Raw genomic sequence first — 13,637 nt, forward strand, 5'->3', positions numbered from 1 at the left:
ATTTTAAAAGTTCATAAGTTATATAAAATTAAACTGTTATGCCAGTAAAAATATAAGCCTCATATCATGTATATTTATTTAGCATTTTTGGTGAATTGCATTTCAAATTTTGAGATGTAAGTTCATACAGTTATACACAAAAATTGATTTATATATTAAAAAATACAAAATTGTTAACACCTTTTAATATTTGTGTGTTTTATTAAATATATACATTCACCACAAAATTAGTAATAATGTTAATTTCTATAGTTGTTTGGCTTTAATGAATTTCAAAATGTTATCACTAACATTACCACAGCAAATTCTTATGAAATTTCTCTAGGGTAAATTTTCTTATAATTGAATCACATTTCCCCCCAAATATTAATAAATGTTTGAGAGTAGGGGGTGCTTGGGTAGTTCAGTCACCTGAGTATCTGATCCTCAGTTTCAGCTCAGGTTACTCCCGGTGTCATGGGACCAAGCCCCATCTTGGGCTCCACATTGAATAGCCTGCTTAGGATTCTATCTTTCTCTCTCTGCCCTTCCCCCCACTCTAGCTCTCTTCTCTCTCAATGTGTCTTAAAAAAAAAAGTTTGGGGCGCCTGGGTGGCGCAGTCGGTTAAGCATCCGACTTCAGCTCAGGTCACGATCTCGCGGTCCGTGAGTTTGAGGCCCACGTCGGGCTCTGGGCTGATGGCTCAGAGCCTGCAGCCTGTTTCCGATTCTGTGTCTCCCTCTCTCTCTGCCCCTCCCCCGTTCATGCTCTGTCTCTCTCTGTCTCAAAAATAAATAAACGTTAAAAAAAAATTAAAAAAAAAAGTTTGATGGTTTGGATATAAAGATAGTGATTTTAACTATATGTTTATGTTTTAAAAAGAACAGAGTCTAAAGATTGATACTTTTAACTTGCAAATTTGTAAACTGGATTTTAAAAATAGGTATTTTTACAGAAAATGTTGTCTAGGCTATGAAGAATAGTGCAATCATGGTACCTGGTGGGTAGCTGTTGCCTTGTTTTGTTTGAGGGAAGAGTTGAGAAACAATAAAGGTTATTTTGACATAGAGAGGAAGAAGCTCATCCAATATAAGGATCTCAAGTGCAGTAATGAGTGACAAAGTAGCCGAAAGATTTAAGCATACAGGTCAATGGTTAGGCTTCACTTCCAATCACTCTCAGTTTTATGCTCCAGTCATGCTAGTCCCGCTTTTCCTCATGCACACTAAAGACATTATCTCAAGGCCTTCATACTTTCCTAGAAAACACCCTGGTTTTGGTAGGTAGTTTGCTTCCTTAATCTTATTCACTATAGTGCCATAAAAATAGTAAGTGCTCCATAACTAGCTTCTGAAAGAATAAATGACATTTTCTCTAAATCATATCTGGAATGGGATCAGGGCCCTAACCAAGTCTGTCCATCTATGAAGCCATTTGTTATTCATGGGAAGACTGCCAAATTTCCCTGTTGATTTGAATTTTGTCACCCCCCACTCCACAAACCATAAGCTTTGATAAGACTAGGCAACAGTAGTTTATTGAGGGTAATCATAGAGAGTAGGGTGAGTGAGATAGGGAAGAAGAAAAGCCAAAGTAAGTCTAACCTCACACCAATATATCCACCAACACTGAAACATTCACAGAAGGCCAGAGAATGTGGTTTGGGTATCACAGGGTATCTGCTACATCTTCCTCATTATATACATATACTTTATGTCTTACAGTTGACCTCCAGTAATCCATAGAAATCTCTATTTTCCATATATTAAAACATTCTACAACCATAAACTTGAGCTTCCATTTTTTTAAATCCTGTTTTGTACAGCTATGACATGCTTTTTTCTCCTTTATTCATCCTTATGAATAAAATTATTTTTACAGTTTGAGTTCAGTAAATTTTACCTAGGCTATGAATAAATGGATGAACAATCCTATATGAAATCAATACTTAGTTATTTGTCACTTCTAACTAAACTCAAATTCAGTTCTTAATATTTACATTCTTGATTTAACTTTATATTTATTTACTAAGTGTCTACTCTGGTTCAGAGACACTGCCAAACCCTAAGGTTCAACATAAGTTAAACAGGCACCATTCCACTTTACAAGAAACCCAGAGCCCACTTTTCTTCATATATCAGAATCTGTCCATTCAGATTTGCAGGAATGACTTCATTTTCCAAACCCATGTAAGGGGGGCACAGAGAAGGATATTAGCTGTATTCAATCACTTAGATACATTTTCATGTTTCCCTTTTCCTATTATGATAAGTTAAAAAGTTTTTAGAGCTAGGGGCACCTGGGTGGCTCAGCTGGTTAAGCATCCGACTTTGGTTTGGGTCATGATCTCATGTTTTGCAAGTTTAAGCCCACATCAGGCTCTCTGCTGTTAGCACGGAGCCCACTTTGGATTCTCTGTTCCCCCCCTCTCTCTGCCCCTCCCCTGCTTGTGCTGTCGCTCAAAAATAAAATAAACATTAAAAAAAATGTTTCTAGAGCTATAAATCCCAAGACCTTCAACTTTCTTCTATCAAGAGGTCCTTTCCACTGTAAGTTCCCTAACATATGTGCTATTAAATATAGAAGAGTATTGTATATATAAAAGAAATCCTTCTATTTCCCCTTTACTGATATAAATCTTGAAATCTTCCTAACTATATTTTATTTAAAACTTCTCTAACTTTTCTAATTTGTTATGGGATTAATTTTCACAAAAATTGTGATGGCTGCAATATTTAGCTTACTTACGATCAAAGTCAATTCCAATACTGCTATTTACTCACAAGCATACTAATTACTTTTTTAAATATAATGCTCATAATAATCAAAATATCCCTCCGTGTAATTTATTCTTTTTTCTTGCAAAAAGCTCATTAGCAGTCATGGGACTCAATAATGTTAATATTCCCTAGATGAACGATACAAAAGATTCATTATCTTTAACCTACACTGGAATCACTGAACTGAATCATTTTATATCATTATAATTATCTTTCAAGCAATGTACTCATATAAATTTAACTAAATGCTTAAGTAGCCTATTGACCCAAAGGGCACTGTTAGTCTCTAGCTTGATAATTTAAAACATTAATGCTCAGGAAATAATGCATACATTTTTTATTGCAAAGTTTTCCCTGTTTTCTTTTAAAACAAATAGTTGTATAATTAGAATTCTGAAAATAAAATTTAAAAAGCTTATTTTTTGGCTAGTCTTTCTTTATATATGTACAAATATATCCTTCAATTATTATGATCAAGAATTGAGAGGATTCACCCTACATAAATCCATTTTCTGTAAAATTGCAATTTAACAGTTTAAGCAACATGTTTCAACCAGTTTAGATGATATTGTTTCTAATATAAAATATTAAACGGGTTATTTGAAAAGTCATATCAATTTAAGGTATACCTCCAAATATCGAATGTGTGTACATTAACAAACCTATTTGCTAATTTTCTCATGAAATATTTTCTTATTTTTATGTTTATTTTTCTTCATATCAGGAAATTCCTTAAAGTTCTAACTCAGGGTAAGCAGAGAAATACTGTTTTAAAAGATTCAGAATCCAAAAAAACATTTTTTTGGTAAGAAATTATATTGATCAGAAACAGTTAAATACTGTATTCTTAATATAATAAAAACAATAAAAAATTTAGTCTTTATTACAACAGATATAATGATAATAGCATGGAATTTGCAATTTATCACAAGATCCCTATCACTTCTGAACAGTGTTTCCCCACACTGGTTGCACACAGAAATTACCATAGATCTTTAGAAAATATTAATGTATGGACCCTCATACTCAATAATTCTGATGCATTTGAGGTGTTACGTAGTCATCAGGATTATTAAGGACTTTCCAAATGGTTCTACCATGGAGCCAAGAACCACAAGTAGGAAACTTCTCAGGTGGTATATGAAGAGAAGACTATAGCTAAACAAACAAAAACTAGATATTTCCTTTAAACTTGTCACATTTATTATAATTCATAATTTGTCATAATTTATCATTATTCATTGTAGTGATGCAAAAATCTTATAATCATATATGAAATACTCAATAAAGGCTCTGGCAAAACTAATTACCTTAATAATTTCACTAATTAAGTCAAAAGGAACACTCAATTCTATAAAGTATATTGAATTATTTAGGTGTATGTTTCCACTATTATAAACAGCTAACAAAATGATAAAATAATTGAATGTAACTGTGTCTGGACTGGCCTGCTTCTTTGAATGTTGGTTAAACCATGTGCATATCTATATGCATACATTATATGTGTATATGTATATGCATATATTTTTTACATTTTTGTTTACTTATTTTTTAATTTTTTGAGTATAGTTGACATATGTATGAAATATAGTTATATACAGTCATACATATAATTATATATAAATCTTAGGTCACCACAAATTAAATCAAAAGTCTAGAGCTCATGAAATCTGCTGAATTCAATTTCCTTGATACTGATTCAAATTGCTGTATGATCCATCTAGCTGATTACTGATCAAAGGAAAAACAGAGAAAGCTGGAATTTACTATGCAATGACTGAATTGATCCCTTTAAGCTAAATTTTATTTAATAACTGTATAGTGGAAAGAAAATATTTCACTGAAATCTCTGACCCCCTGAAAAAATAACACTTAAATGATCGAGTTGATGAGCTAAGAAATAACTACACACTCCACAATATGTAAATGTGATTTAATTAAAATGTATTGTGGATGATGATATTACCTAATCAATCATCTTTATAGTATTAATCATAAATGCTTTGCTTTCATATATATTATAGTAGGTAATTAATCTTTATTCTTGTGTATTATTCCTTAGAACTTAAGGTATGTAAATGATCTTACATAAATTAAAATAGCTTGTCATTTTCTTAGGAAAAAAGTTGTTCAGGGTGCCTGGGTGGCTCGTTTGGTTAGGTGTCTGACTCTTGATTTCAGCTCAGGTGATGATCTCAGATTCATAGGATTGAGTCCTGCATGGGGTTCTGCACTGACAGCACAGAGCCTGCTTGGGATTCTCTCTCTCCCTCTCTCTCTCTGGCTCTCCCTGACTCATGCATGCACATGCTCTCTCTCTCTCTCTTTCTCTCTCAAAAATAAATAAACTTAAAAAAATGTTCATTGTATTTCCTCTACTTTTAAATTCTTTTTTTTCAATTTTTTAAATCTTTATTTATTTTTTAGAGAGAGAGTGTGAGCAGGGGAGGAGCAGAGAATGAAGGACACACAGAATCTGAAGCAGGCTCCAGGCCCCAAGCTGTCAGCCCAGAGCCCAACATGGGGCTTGAACTCACAAACCCTGAGATCATGACCTGAGCCGAAGTCGGACACTCAACCGACTGAGCCACCCAGGCGCCCCTTAAATTCTTTTCTTTACACACTCAACATTACCTTGTTAGAAGAAAAGTTCATCAATTTTTACAATAAACATCAGAAATGTTTAGATGAGGATTCTTCTTAAGTTTTATGATGTTAACAAGATCAACATGTAAACAACAATCTTAAAACTTGAAGTTATTTCTAAATATCCCAAAAGTCCCTTTAAATAATATATATTTGGACAGTTCTGTTTATGAACATTTTGGCTTGGAGTACATTAAGTTGCAGCCATTTACTTCTCCTCATCAGTTTTAATTTCTTACCTCTATTATGAATATAATAATACCAATGAGATACTACTTAAAGTTTGTGAGGAATAAATATAATAAATTAGTAGCATGTGGTATACAAAGGATATTCAAATATTAGTATCTTTGTTGAATGGATTAATTTCATTATTTAATATAGTGGTGAATTCTCAATGGATGGGGTGGGGAGAACTAGTTGGATATTTTTCAAGCAAGCTGGTCAGTAATTGACTTCAATATAGCGTTTATAAATATTTAAAACAGAGAGATTATCCATGATGTTGGAAATTTGTATTTGAATTTTGTATGTGAATATTAGCAGGAATTCAAACTACTGATCTGATTGCTATACAATAGACTTTATTTAAATTTGTCCAAGGTAAATAGGTCACAGGTTTAGGATTTTATAGGCACTACAAAATATTGGATAACCTTTCTTTCACTGTACACTCTTTATGTATAATGGAATGTAAGGATCTTGGCAATTCTGTTTCTTAATTGAGTACTGATATTTTTTCTCCAGATGATGATAAAGTGATTGAAAAAAACAGTATCTTGGCCCCCACCTAACATATTAATATATTTTCACCTATAATTTGACTTCCTACTTTTATATTTTCAAGTTTATTTTTTGATGTTTGTTGTTCAGATAGATTATGGTTATGAAGCAAAATTATTTCCTTAGATAAGAAATAAAAGAATGTAAGTTAGTAAAGTCAGTAACTTTTGTGAATTTTTCTGACCTAATAATTTTTAAAAAGCAATTAATTACTAAAGATAACTTGGTGTCCATAATTAGTGAAAATCCAATTGTTAGCAAAATGCCAGCCCCATAGGATATACAATACATTCAGACACTTTTTAAAAAAATACACTTGTTTCAATTTCTATTGTCTTTAGGTTTAGGTCATAGCATTACCTAGTTTTCACCATTATCTGAAATCCTGCCAAAATGTGCATTATAATTGTTTTGGGAGATATGGACTTAAAAAACAGATAATGAAAATTGGACTACAATATAAAACAATATAAAAATTGTTCTAACTATACCCTATTTCATTAAAACATACAAGCCTATCTAGAAATTTTAGTGTAATTAATGAATCTTATTATCTGGAGCAACAACCTGCATTCACTTAATTGCGACAATGACAATGTTTAAGAGTATTTCCAGAAAAGATTGCTACTTGGCAATATCTATACCTGTGAAATGATCCCAAATAACTTGTAGTTACAAATTATTTAGGAATTAGTTGAAGTCTAATGATAGTCATGACTCACAAAAAGCTAGAGTAAACCATGTTCCCCATAGATGATCGTTAATTGTCTAAATACAAATGCATATCTGTGATAAAATGCATAAAAATGAACTGGACATACTTAAAATTTATCCAAATGCAGTTTACTCTACCTAGCAAGAAAAATATTTATATGATGAGATAGAGAGAGTGACTGCATCAATTGTAGTATATATAACAGTATTTGTGTGTGTGTGTGTGTGTGTGTGTGTGTGTGTGTGTGTTTGGTTTCGTTTATTGATTTTTTTTTTTTTTTAATCTGTCATTAACTCACATCTTATAGTGGCAAAATGATTAGTGAAATACTTAGGGCACACACTAATATACTAGACTTTTAAATACAATCAATCACTGGGGCACCTAGGTGGTTCAGTTGGTTAAGAGTCCAATTCTTGATTTCGGCTCATGGTTCCTGATATCAAGCCCTGTGTCAGGCTCTGAGCTGACACCTCAGAGCTTGCTTGGGATTTTTTTGTCTCCCTCTTTCTGTCCCTTCCCCACTCATGCTTTCTCTTTTCCCTCTCTCTCTGTTTCTCCCTCTCTCTCAAAATAAATAAATAAATTTTAAAAATCAATCAATCAGTAGCCAAGTATTCTGTAGTAATCTTTATAGATAATCCAGAAAGGTTTAACACAAATATATATGCTCATACACACACTCACATATGTCCTTGGAAGAGAGAAGACAATTAGGCATGTTGTTTCTCATTGTTCATTATTTATTCAGGGCCTATATCAGCTCTGTACTGTGTGAAATCATAAATGAAATTCTCTAGAATATACCAATGGTGAAATTCAATCGTCTTACTAGTAATTTCAAAAATCTGAAAAGTGTTGCTTAGTAACTAGATTGCAAATACATGCTTTGCTAAATTCAACTAATTATTTTAAAATAAGCGTTAGAAAATACTGTCTCTTCATTTTAATTTGACCTTTACATTATTGATCAATAACTTGCTTGAGATAAAGTATAGGTTACTATCTAGTTTTCATTTCTTGAGCAGGACTACAAAGTAGCATGCGTTTAATGAATACTAGCTAATTTAAATAAATAATCTTACTGAACAAAATAATGTATTTCAGTTAATATTCAAAACTGAGTTTGTGACAAAACTCTAGGGAATACTTATTCTCAATATATATATTCTGGATGTAGACACAAAGTTAAATAGTTCTTTCTCTGCCATATTTTTTACTGTCTTTGGATAACATGTTTTTTTAATGCTTTCTATAGATCAGATATATTCATGTACTTTTTAAAATTTAATTTTCCTCTAAGACATCCCTACAAATACTTCTCAGATACAGTTACTTAGAGAAAAATATGCCCAAACAGTATGAACAGAATTTAACTTCACATTAATTCCTTGACATAACATTGCTTTGAGTTAAAAAAAAGACAATGTTAATATAAATATAGCAGCATCAAGTATTAAAGATTAACAATTAAAATCATTGCACTTTTTGATAGCTAATTTTATGAAATTGTATCATAGTATAATGGAAGGTTAATATCTAATTTAAGAAGTCAGATTTTACTCTGTATGTTTTCCTTGCTGTTTTAATGCAATGGAAGTTTTCTAGTGGTAATGATCACATAAAATGTTTGCAGTCTGAGTTTATTTGCCAATTCATTCATATGTTTTAGTCATCTTTGATTTTGTTTTACTTCACTCAGTTATTTATTTACTCTCTAGAAGTTCATTACTCTTGCAAATAATTGACCTAGTATTTAAGGCAATTGACATGTTAATCAACCTTGTTTGCTTCAAATAATGAAGGTATAAGTTAGAACAATTTTAAGACTAATTTTACTGAGAGTCAAAAGTTTTAATGTAACATTATTTGCCTCTATGGTTCACTGAATAGACCTTCATTTTTTAAATAAAACTAAGGAAAAAGGGGGGCGCCTGGGTGGCTCAATTGGTTAAGCAACCACATTAGGCCCAGGTCATGATCTCACAGCTCATGCGTTTGAGCATCAATTAGGCTCTGTGCTGACAGCCCAGACCCTGGAGCCTGCTTCATATTCTGGCTCACCCTCTCTCTCTGCTCCTCCCATAAGTATGCTCTGTCTCTCTCTCTCACTCTTTCTCTTTCAATCTCTCTCCCAAAAATAAAAAAAAAGAATTAAAACAATTTAAAAAAATAAAAATAAACTAAGGGAAAAGAAACATATTTATCTTAGTTCATATTTTAAATTTAAATGGCATTTCACCACTATGACTCATTATTATATACAGGCTTCTAAAAGTTATTTCATTGATCTACTTATAATAATTCAGTATGTATCATGTACACAAACATTAAAATAAACAAAAAACTAATTTACATTTACAAGGAATGACTTCTAATATTAGACTATGGGTATTTTAATGAAAAGAGAATTATTTTTGTTCTGGCCTTCAGTTTAGGTGATTTTGAATAACTTTAACAAGTTTGGTTCTACAGATGTTCATTGAACATAAATAGTATTAGAAAATGGTCTGTGACTCAGAAATGTTGACTTGGAGAAGAGAAACTTGTTTTATCACTGATTTAGATTTGATATTAATCCAGCAGGCTGATAGTATAATTTAAGGATTTAAAAATAAACACATTAATTTCTTTATAAGGGGCTTCAAAAATTTACTTAACTAATGACATTCAGAATGCAGAAATAAATGGAACAAAAAAATGATTTGTTATTTCAAGAAATACCTCTACCACATACCTATAGGAAAAATGTTCAATGATAGCTGAATTAAAATTATATGAAATTAGTAATGCATATCTTATATAAGATCAGAGGCTGTTATTTAGGATTTTCATTTTTAAATGTTTCCTCATTGTGTCTTTTTTATTGTGTTCAAATACTATGAATCACCAAAATATAGGTGGTTATAGCATTACATGAAAAGAAGCTCACTGAATTAGTCACCAGATATTTATTATAAAGCTGTGGTATTAGACTGCCACTTACCTCCACTTGAGGCAACTACTGTTGCAAGGAAGTAATATAAAAAAACAAATAGTTCCTAAGCCTCTAAGCACATGAGAGGAAGAGGCCTATAAATTTAACTGAATGATTTATAATGTTTATATCAGCAATAAAGATGTTTAAATTGAGACAAGAATGAGATAGAATCATTTGTCCTTCCTACTTGAATCTCTGGGCTTCTCTCTTTCTTTCCCCCAATTGGTTAGTCTATTGTTTTCTTCTTAATGGTTGGAAACAGAAAGAGAACCTTTGGAGATGAGAAATTCAGAGTTTATTTTGACGTTTTTTTTCTTCTTCAGTCCCATAGAGAAGACTGAATACAGTTGCCTTACATTCAGTTACTTGTAAGTTAAGTTTCCAACTTAAAATCTTGAAATACACCAGCTTTTTATTACTTTCCTGATTTAGAGACTTCAAAATTACTTTTGCTTTTATATTCAATTGTCCGTAAGAATATCTTCCATTATATTATGAAAATAGTAGTGATAACCTGTATTCCTTTCAAATTTGCCTAAAATATCTTACATACATTATTCTATTGTAATTTTTTTTTCCATTTAGATTATGTTCAACAGTTTTATGAAATGGAATTACTTTTCTCTGGAATAGTAAGAATACATATTTAGGATGCCTGGCTTGAATCTCTGTATTGGAGCGAAATAAATTACCCATGTTCATTGTAAGACTGTTTTAGATTCATTGATACCTTGAAAAATGTAGTCAAATGTAGACTACATTTTTAAAAAAAAATTTTTTTTTCAACATTTATTTATTTTTGGGACAGAGAGAGACAGAGCATGAACGGGGGAGGGGCAGAGAGAGAGGGAGACACAGAATCGGAAACAGGCTCCAGGCTCTGAGCCATCAGCCCAGAGCCCGACGCGGGGCTCAAACTCACGGACCGCAAGATCGTGACCTGGCTGAAGTCAGACGCTTAACCGACTGCGCCACCCAGGCGCCCCTAGACTACATTTTTAATGATTGTCCCTTACTACTTAGGAATCAGTGTTCTGTCCTAATACCTCAACTGTGAGATGATAGCCTGGCAAGCAGTGGGCTTACTTGGATTACAGAACTAAGAGGAAAGAAAAAGCTTGAGTTCTGGACACATGAACTGGGCAGCTGATCTACATTTCCCTTCTGGATAACATCCTAAAATTTAGCTATATTATTCTCTGTCTTCTCTTTTCATGGGAACTTAACAGAAAGCAAGAACAGCCGAGTCATTGTTGAGGAGGAAATAATATGAGAGATATTTTGTAGTATTGTTATTATTTTTAAATCATGTCAATGCTTAAATCCTCCATATGTCAATTATTGTTCAACCCTTGAAACTAATCACCTTAAAATTTAATGCAGATCTTTCAGATGCCTCTCTAGCTCAACATAATTTGGGTAATTTTTTGAGAATTATTATTATTATTTTTTTAAATTTTTTTCAACGTTTTTTATTTATTTTTGGGACAGAGAGAGACAGAGCATGAACGGGGGAGGGGCAGAGAGAGAGGGAGACACAGAATCGGAAACAGGCTCCAGGCTCTGAGCCATCAGCCCAGAGCCCGACGCGGGGCTCGAACTCACGGACCGCGAGATCGTGACCTGGCTGAAGTCGGACGCTTAACCGACTGCGCCACCCAGGCGCCCCTTGAGAATTATTTAAAATAAATTCATTTGTCTATGTAGTCTCATAGGCATAACTTCTATGAATTGATATTTGCAGATTCTTAGTACAGTACTGCTGTGCCTAGGAGAGATTCTGACATATAATTGGCATTCAGTAAATACTTTTTGAAAGAATAGTTGGAGAGAAAATGGGCTTTGATAACAAATTGATATCTATTTTAATCCTGCCTTTGCCACTTAAGCCATTTAAGACCTTGAGTCCACACATTCAATTCATTGTTGAACAAATGTATAATTATTTTTTTAAATTTAAAAGTAATGTATGTAAATCTCTTGGAATATGTCTAGCACACAGTAGGCATACTCACAGAATGAATATGCATTCTGTCTACTTTTGAGTAGAATAGGACAGAGGAGATATATCCCTCCTTGTCCACTTCTTGTATAAACTACACAATTCACCTTTCTTGAACATGGATTAATGTTGACGGGGAAGCAAGGGAGTGATAACTTGGAAGCATGTTCTGCATTCAAGAATTAATGCTTACTATCTTTATGATATTAACCATAGATAAATCAGGGATACTATAGATACATAGACAGATATCCTAAGATAGATAGCAATTAAAGTAAAAATACACACATATATTTATATGATTAAATGCCTCATAGTACAGTTTAATATTTGAGAAAATCTTCTTTTATAAAGTGATATTAAGCATTGAAGATAGGCATGTGGCAATATAGACATCTCAAACTCAAACCAAAACAATATAAGCTCCTCCAGGAGCTGTTATCAATAATTGTAACATGGTTAATTTAAACCCAAACTGTACTTGAGAGTGCCGGTGTGGCATTTGATACGGCCAGGAGACAAGGAATGTTGGCAGTCTCTAGAGGCTGAGAATGACCTCAGGTCTACAAACAGCAAGAAAATAGAGACCTCTATTATAACACAATAGACTGAAGTCTGTTCACAATCTGAAAGAAAAGGAAAACCGAAGGAAACAGATTCTCTCTCAGATCCCCCAAAAGGAATGAAGAATACCTTGATTTCCCTGGTAAATCTCAGAGCACAGAAATTAGCCAAACCCACCTAACTTCTGACCTATTGAAACAGTAAGATAATGTAAGATAATGTTTATGCCACTAAATGTGTTGTGATTTCTTGTGACAGTCACAGAAAACTAACACAGTCGTAATGGAGAATTCAGACAATTACACATTTCTACACTTCGTATTCACTTTCTTCCAGATTCTTCCAATACGAAAACAGAAATATGTTAATAACTTTGTGATTTTTCTCAGTTAAGAAAAAGAAAACTCTGGTGTGAATATGTTCATATAATACCACATATTTTAAGCAAAAAGAAGTTGTAAAATATTCTCATTTAATTATAACATACATATTTCACATTTTATGCTCATCTCATAAATACACTCTGAAAATTAAACACAACTGCTTACATGCAAATTAATAATTTGCATCACTAGTTGAATGTCACTTATTTTGTTTTAAATTTGAAATTATGCTGACAATGATTTCCATTTAACTCTCAAGTATTAAACAACTTTCAAAGTTCTTAATGTAGTTCTTACAAGTTAAATGTGACAATTGTCAACTTAAAACTTAGAATTCTACATTGCAGTAATCATTTGCAAATGTAATAATATTTGTCAGTTACCAAAACTGTTTTACATTTATTAAACTTTCTTGGGTATGTTCTAAGATTACTTCTGCACCCTTTATTGCAGAGTACTCAAATGCAGCTTGCAGGTAGCAGCTGGGTGTCTTGTTAGCAATCATGATCAAAAATCACCAAGTCTGTATAATATCTGCTGGTCCAAGAGTTTCATTTGTATCATCTCATGTATACATTTTCTACCTCCCAAAGCTGTCATCCAAAGTACTTACAGTCAAGTTGTTCAATTACAGGAGACATTTCAGGTCTCAGATCTTTCACAGTGATTCTCTGGTCCTATCTTGTTGTTCAGCAAGTCACACAATTAATCAAATCCTTTTGGAACATCTATTTCTGGCTCAGACAGACCTTGTTATACTTTAGGAATTAAAACAGTGTCATCACCTAGAGTATGACTAAATTC

At 32.6% G+C, this 13,637-nt stretch overlaps 1 protein-coding gene across 1 annotated transcript in view; it reads right to left on the reverse strand.

The window, feature by feature from the left end:
• Positions 1–13,637, reverse strand: part of LOC121029632 (protein eyes shut homolog) — a 388,431-nt gene that overhangs the window by 300,196 nt on the left and 74,598 nt on the right. The window lies entirely within an intron of this gene.

This window comes from Herpailurus yagouaroundi, unplaced genomic scaffold, assembly GCF_014898765.1.
Source record: "Herpailurus yagouaroundi ecotype Mexico unplaced genomic scaffold, PumYag 139, whole genome shotgun sequence".
NCBI classification, from domain to species: domain Eukaryota; kingdom Metazoa; phylum Chordata; class Mammalia; order Carnivora; family Felidae; genus Herpailurus; species Herpailurus yagouaroundi.